At 39.2% G+C, this 7,635-nt stretch overlaps 1 protein-coding gene across 3 annotated transcripts in view; it reads left to right on the top strand.

Annotated features, from left to right (window-relative positions):
* The first annotated feature begins 290 nt into the window (after positions 1–290).
* Positions 291–7,635, top strand: part of TXNDC8 (thioredoxin domain containing 8) — a 53,509-nt gene continuing 46,164 nt past the window's right edge. For 2 of the 3 annotated variants that reach the window (XM_084978165.1, XM_084978053.1), the window contains exons 1-2: positions 291–326; positions 2,768–2,908. The gene's annotated coding sequence lies outside the window, so the exon portion shown is untranslated. The remainder of the gene's footprint in view (positions 327–2,767; positions 2,909–7,635) is intronic. The other variant, XM_084978099.1, reaches the window with a different exon arrangement.

Raw genomic sequence — 7,635 nt, 5'->3', positions numbered from 1 at the left:
ATTCAACCCCTAGCCTGGGAATTTCTATATGCCATGAGTACAGCCCTAAATTAAAAAAAAAAAAAATTACAGTTAAAAGGAGTTTTAATAACACAAAAAATATCATTATGGTATAATGCTCAGTAGAAAACTGTATAGAAAATGTGTTTATAATGTGCTCTCAATTGCCTAGCATATGCATATGCAATATTCACAGGAAGAGATTTGCCAAACTTTGTTAATAGTTATTTTCCCAAAGGCATGGAACTATGGGTGTTTTTAATCTCATCCAAATTTTTCCTTTATTTCCAGCTTATCTTCAATGAGACTATATTACTTTTGCATTCGTAAGTATGCTTTCATATTCATCTAAAATAATCCAAAATTCATAAAAAATGAATTTAAGTAAAAGCCCAAATTGATGAGTATATCTCCTTTCAGTACCCTAATTGATCCACCATATGCATTGACATGTATAAGTTTAAAGATTGTGCCTCCATATAGTTTTGTTTAAACACTCCTTCTGGAAACTTTAGAGAAGAGTTGATCACTAATTTAATGTAAACACAGAAACTGTTACCAAGAGGAAATATCCATAAATTGTGAGCTACTTGGATACACAGAAGGAAAATATTTGCTGATGATCAGATTAAGGAACTAAATTAATGATTGAAACTCTGTATTTTATACAGTATATCCTGTGCTGTATGCTCCAGTAGATATAAGAAATGGACATGTAACAATACCTCAAATTTAAAAGCCAAGTTACCTCAGAGCTACTTTTTTATGCTGCTTTAACAACCAACATAGCAGCAGCAGTACTTTTTTGTTTGAAGGTATTATAACCGATTACTCAGTATTCCCTCTTAACTCTGACGTTAAAGCAGTGACAGCAACATCCAGCCTTTATTTTTTTTTTCCCCGAATTATCTCATACACCAGCCATTCAAGGTCACCTGGGCCCAAAGTGTAGCATTGGATGGAACCTGAGAGTAATGCGCTCTTTTGAAAATAATAAAAAGCTGAAAGCATGTTATAAGGCCACATATATTCAGCTGGTACAACAGCTACATCTTCCAGCTGCAGTAATCATCAGGCAAAGTCACTTAAAAATATATCATCCTTGGTGAAATGTTTCTGGGCTGTAAAGTTTTGCAAACGCAGCCAAGCTGCTTTGAAGAGACACATAGATCAAGGCCCTTGGGGTGTCTCTAAATGTTATAGTACAGACTGCTGACCCCTCCTCTTTGGAGGAAATGCTGATCACACCCACTCCTCATAGGAGCCCTTCTCTAGTGAGTCTGCTCCACCCACATGAGTCCTGACCTGTCTAATGACACACCTGATCCTCGCCCCTCTGAGTCATTAAGATTCCTCCTTTCATTTTGTCCACTGGATCTTTTACTTTTCCCAGAAGTGTTCAAGTTCTTTTATGCTTCTCTAAGTTAAAGTGTACTAGATCAGCAAAGGTAATAAAGACTAATGGACAAACTGGAAAAACCTGAAAGAATGGATTAAGGTAAGGACCACAAAAAGGTAGCAAAAAACTGCATTTCTCAGTTGTACCAGTCTTCAAAAACACCTGGATCCTTTATTGAGAATCTGTGAAATAGATGTTCAAAGGGGAAATATTTCCAAAGTCTTTTTTGCACACCTTTGTATTCTGCTTTGTGATTTAAAATGTATTTTCTCCTACATTATCTCATAAAGTGGGAGACTTTAAAGTCACATGGCTGCCTGACATTTTGCAGTGGCTGGGTAAATATCCATATCCTTCCAGCTTCTCGGCCCCTCACTAGCCCATCTCAGCTAATTCTGCAAAGCTCCCTCTTTGCACTTAAGAAAACTGAGGCAGAAAACAAAGTGTACAAGATCTAGAAATCACTGCCTACCACCTGAAGTTCAAGGCTAAGGTTCAGAGCAACCAGCCACAGCACAGTTTCTAGAAAACAAATCTTAGCTAGAATATGGCTGGCATTCTCACCTCCCAGTGAGTTTGTAACTATGGTACTTTATTATTACAACCTGTATTTCTGAGGTTTGCAAACAAAAATGTTCCTAATCATAAAGCAGCCTTGGTTTTTGTCAGAGCCCCACCAAATAACTCCAGGCTGTGTTTAAAGGACAGCCCGAAAGGTTCCATAAGTCATAATTGCAACACTGAGAAGATTTCATGACGAATGGCTTACATTTCTCTGAGTATCCACGGACTCATCTCGAGGCCTTTGCATAAATCATCTCCTTTACCCTAGTCACTTTCCTCTACTCCCAGTTAGTGCTCCCCTGACCCCACCATTGTAATCACCACTTGTTTTTGAGTCCTCAGATGCTGTTGACTTTGTTCTAAACCCCTCTGCCTCCACCCCAAGGTCAACTTACATAGAAGTGAGCTCTGCCCTTTCTCATTCCAAGATTCCTTCCAGTCAACAGTGCTAATGAGTAGAACAGATAAATGCACATGGTTATTCGAGCATGGAATGAATATACTCTGGGAGAGTGTGTGTGGGTGTGATAGAGAAATGTTTTAAGATTCAGAAGAAGAAACAACAGGTCAGATTTATCCAGAAGCTGTATCACACACACACACACATTTTAATCCCTATCAAAATAGTTCAGGATCTGGGTCTTAAATCACTGCCCAGCTTGCTACACTGGAATCCCAGAAGCCTGTGAGAAGGGTATCATGGGAATATGCATGTTTTAATAGAGTAGACTCAAATGCCAAGGCATCTCCTACCAAAACAAAAGAGAACAGGCACTGAGCTCTGGTGAATTCCTCACTATACAGGCTGCCAAGATGATCAAACTCATAACCCCAACAAGTGGAACAAGGGAGGCAACAGGAAGGCCCACCCACCCACTCATTTGTATTCTTGGTTTCATGGACATCGTTATATGAATATTCAGCCAGTTCTACAGTAAACTGAAGGTAAAGCAAATCAACCCAAGTCTAGTCACAGTTGTCCTGCCCCTAAGAAGCAGAACCAAGCTTTGTCTTTTCTCTCCTAATTTCACCTTCCGATATATAACACACTTTACTAACTCAACTCCTTTTATGTATACTGCTAAACCTGATGCCTTTCCCCCTCCTGTAGAGTAGACTTGCCTTCTTTTTATCACCCCTGACCAATAGTTGCCCCCCCCACTATGGTTCCAAGGTTAACCCATAACAAATAGTTATCATTTGCCTGCCTCCCTCCCTCCATGAAAACAGAGATGAGGAGTTCCCGTTATGGCGCAGTGGTTAACGAATCCGACTAGGAACCATGAGGTTGCGGGTTCGGTCCCTGCCCTTGCTCAGTGGGTTAACGATCCGGCGTTGCCGTGAGCTGTGGTGTAGGTTGCAGACGCGGCTCGGATCCCGCGTTGCTGTGGCTCTGGTGTAGGCCGGTGGCTACAGCTCAGATTAGACCCCTAGCCTGGGAACCTCCATATGCCGCGGGAGCGGCCCAAGAAATAGCTAAAAAAAAAAAAACAGAGATGATATCTTACCAGTATATCCTTGGTGATGTTTGCCATATAGTAGGTCCTTAATAAATACCAAGGAAAGATTGAAATTGTAAAGACTAGTGGGGAGAAAAAGCTTTCATACAAGATAGCAGAAATGTATTTAGTTGAGTCCTGGAATATAGTATCATAAAAATAATATTGTTTTAAATTTTTATTATAGTTGATTTACAATGTTCTATCAATTTCTGCCGTACAGCAAAGTGACCCCGTTACACATACATACATTATTTTTCTCATACTATCTTCTATCATGTTCTATCACAAGTGGTAGGATATAGTTCCCTGTGCTATACAGAAGGACATTATTGCTTATCCATTCTAAATGTAATTGTTTATATCTACTAATCCCAAAATCCCAGTCCATCACATTCCCTCCCCTCTCGCCCTTGGCAACCACAAGACTGTTTTCCATGTCTGTGAGTCTGTTTCTGTTCTGTAGATAGGTTCATCTGTGCCATACTTTAGATTCCACGTATAGGTGATGTCATATGGTATTTGTCTTTATCTTTCTGACTCAACTCGCTTAGTATAAGACTCTCTAGTTCCATCCATGTTGTTACAAATATCATTATTTTGTTCTTTTTATGGCTGAGTATTATTTCACTGTGTATGTGTATCATATCTTTTTAATCCATTCCTCTGTCAATGGGCATTTAGGTTGTTTTCATGTCTTGGCCGTTGTGAATAGTGCTGCAATGAACATAGGAGTGCATGTATCTTTTTCAGTGAAAGTTTTGTCTGGATATATGCCCAGGGATGGAATTGCTGGATCTTGTGGTAGTTCTATCGTTAGTTTTCTGAGGAACCTCCCTACTGTTTTCCATAGTGGTTGTACCAACTTACATTCCCACCAACAGTGTAGGAGGCTCCCTTTTCTCCACACCCTCTCCAGCATTTGCTATTTGTAGACCTATTAATAATGACCATTCTGACCAGTGCAAGGTGGTACCTCATTGTAGTTTTGATTTGCATTTCTCTGATAATTAATGATGTTGAGTATTTTTTCATGTGCCTATTGGCTATCCATATGTCTTTTTGGAGAAAAGTCTATTATGATTTTTTTAGATAATATATGTTATATTTGTGTACATACATATACATATATATATACACACATACTCATATACATATGCACATATATATATATATATATATGATTTTTCCTCAGAAGCAAACAACTGAATTTCTCAATTCAGTTTTTCAGAATTTGCCTCTCAAAAGTCAGAGATGAAAGAAAACTGGAGTTCCCATTGTGGCTCAATGGGTTAAGAATCCAGATAGTGTCTGTGAGGACGCAGATTTGATCCCTGGCTTCACTGAGTGGGTTAAGAATCCAGCATTGCCATGAGCTATGGTGTAGGTTACAGATGTGGCTTGGATCTCATCTGGCTGCGGCTGTGGTGTAGCCAGCAGCTACAGCTCTGATTCGACCCCTAGCCTAGGAACTTCCATATGCTGCAGGTGCGGCCCCTCCTCCCCCCAGAAAAGACAAAAACAAAACAAAGAAGAAACCTAAAAGATGAAGATAATAATAATTACCTTGATGGCTGGATTACTTCAGAGGGTCAGCATGTAACTACAATTGGTGAACTGATGAGGTTTTGGAAGACATTTGCTAGTGGGAATTTACTTTGATCAAAGAAAAAGAATAAAACAGCATTCAAGAGTTACCTGCCCAGCCTTCTTTTGCAAAGTGAGCATCCTGTTCCTTAGCATCTGTGGGTTCTCACAGCCCCCTCCCCGCTCCTCTAAGGTACATCCCTTAGCTCATGCCATTTTATTTCCATCATTGCTGGGTGTTTGTTTTTCAGTCCACTTTGTGGCTTTACCCTTATAAAGCCATACTCTCCATGTGATCTATAAAAATTTTTCATTTTGTTTTGATTTCCTAGCAACCTAATGTGCTCCTTAGAAAGGTTTTGTGGCTTTGAAAATGTTCCAGAATACAATGAAGAGGGAAAACTACCTCTATTCTGCTCAAAATAAGTGAAAGTTCTTCCATTAAAAGCATGTTTAGTCATCAGGAAAAATTAGACATAAGCTGGAAATTAGGTGAATATTTGGCATTATTGTTAATGTCATTGGTTGGCATAATGGCATTTTGATTATTTTTTGAGGCTTGGTAGTTTAGATAGTCACACCAGAGGATTTACTATATGCATGCTTTGATTTGCTTTCAAATGCTCCTGGAAAAATAGCCAGGGAAAGGATAGTCAATTATAACTAAAACATGAACAGCAGAAGGTTGATTATAGCTGAAGCTGAGTGAGGGAAGCTTAGGAGCTCATTATACTCTCCTGTCTACTTTTGTGTGTGTTTGAAATTTTCAACAATAAAAAAAAATGTGTCTACATCACACTTGGTGGCTGTTATCTGAACCTCGTGTTGGATATTCAGGAGACTTGGAGTAAATGCATTGTGGTTCAATCTGCAAACAGGCAAACGCATGGTAGTTTGGAAACCTATGGTCTGAAACCATAGAACAAAAAGATGTGTCAATTCTTGGGGAAAAAAAATGTAGCTGATTCATTCTCAGGTTCAGCTTTCTTATTAATATGTAAGATGCATTGACTTAATCACTTCATTCTCTGGGTTCCATAGCATTTCATACACATGTCTGTGAAGTCACTTTTTTCTTTTTATCAGAGCTAATTTATGTCTGAATTTCCTAATGGCAAGATATATTTCTTATTTATGGGCCATGATTAAAAGCACAAGCTCTGGAATTCAGCTACCCACATTCAATGCAGGCCCCTTCCTTTATGAGCTACTTGAGTTGGACAAGGTGCCTCACTTTCCTCATCTGCATAATGAAAGTGATAATAAGACCTACTCCAGGAGTTCCCATTGTGGCTCAGTTGTAACAAACCTGACTAGGAACCATGAGGTTGCAGGTTCGATCCCTGGCCTCCCTCAGTGGGTTAAGGATCCAGCGTAGCTGTGAGCTGTGGTATAGGTCGCAGATGCGGCTTAGATCTGGTGTTGCTGTGACTGTGGCATAGGCTGGAAGCCACAGCTCCAATTTGATTTGACTCCTAGCCTGGGAACCTCCAAATGCTGTGGGTGCAACCCTAAAAAGCAAAACAAACAAAAAAAAGTCCTACTCCAGTTGTTAGGAAGATTGAGTATTTAGTCTTGTTTAAGTAGCTCCTTACACAATTTGCCAAGTCAGTCCATTTTTCTCAATCAAGTACATTTACTTGTGAGTTTCATTACTATACTAATAGGCTATCAGTCCACAGGACTGTAATCCAGGCTCTTTTATCTCCTAATCCCCACATTCTGTCTGGGCAGTTGGGCCAGATGAGAAGAAACATCACAATAATATGGAAAGCTGATGGAACTGGAGTTGAAAAGAACTCTTATCCTTGGTCTGTCCTGCTGTGCTATCAATTTGCCAAGACAATCAATTTTCCTATTACCACCCAGCGCCCCTGCTACCAGCCCACCAGCAGTGTCCCTCCCCATTTAGTTCTACCAGCTTGGTGTTCAGGATTCTGACCCAGGTATCCTAATAAGGCCTTAGGATTAACAAACCCTTGACCAGAGTTACCTCACCACATCCCTAGAGAGTGTAATAGTGTTTGGGTAGGAGTTAAAGTTAGACTTAAACACAACATGTTGAGATAAACATGCTTCATTTATCCAAAATATATTTTCTTAACATTTTGAAATAGGAATGTCTCTTACAGTGGCATTGCATGGTACAATTGTAAGTTTAATAGTATATCTTGCCATTGTTGTATCTTAGATTCAATAAGTAATCAAATGAAATCTTCAGCTCCTGGTGTTATATCAATATCATGTCTAACATGTGGAAACTTACAGGCATGGGTGAATTAGTGCCCAAAGCTCTAGAGGTACTTCCTGGTCCTTTGAAAAGCCTTATTGAGTCTCTGTGTTCTCTAAACCCTGCTATTTTTTAAGAAAGAAAGAAAGAAAGAAAGAAAGAAAGAAAGAAAGAAAGAAAGAAAGAAAGAAAGAAAGAAAGAAAGAAAGAAAGAAAGAAAGAAAGAAAGAAAGAAAGAAAGAAAGAAAGAGAGAGAGAAAGAAATAAAGGAAAGAAGGAAGGAAGGAAGGAAGGAAGGAAAAAAAACACATAAATTCTTTGAAACCCTGAACTTTGATTTGAGAAAGCCTCCTTCC

This window comes from Sus scrofa, chromosome 1 (genome assembly GCF_054392235.1).
Source record: "Sus scrofa isolate SSC_HxYL_T2T_F1_AM1 chromosome 1, Sscrofa_HxYL_maternal_Yorkshire_Landrace_v2.0, whole genome shotgun sequence".
Taxonomy (NCBI): Eukaryota; Metazoa; Chordata; class Mammalia; order Artiodactyla; family Suidae; genus Sus; species Sus scrofa.
Note: the sequence above shows the minus strand (reverse complement) of the source record. Positions and strands in the feature narration are given on the sequence as shown.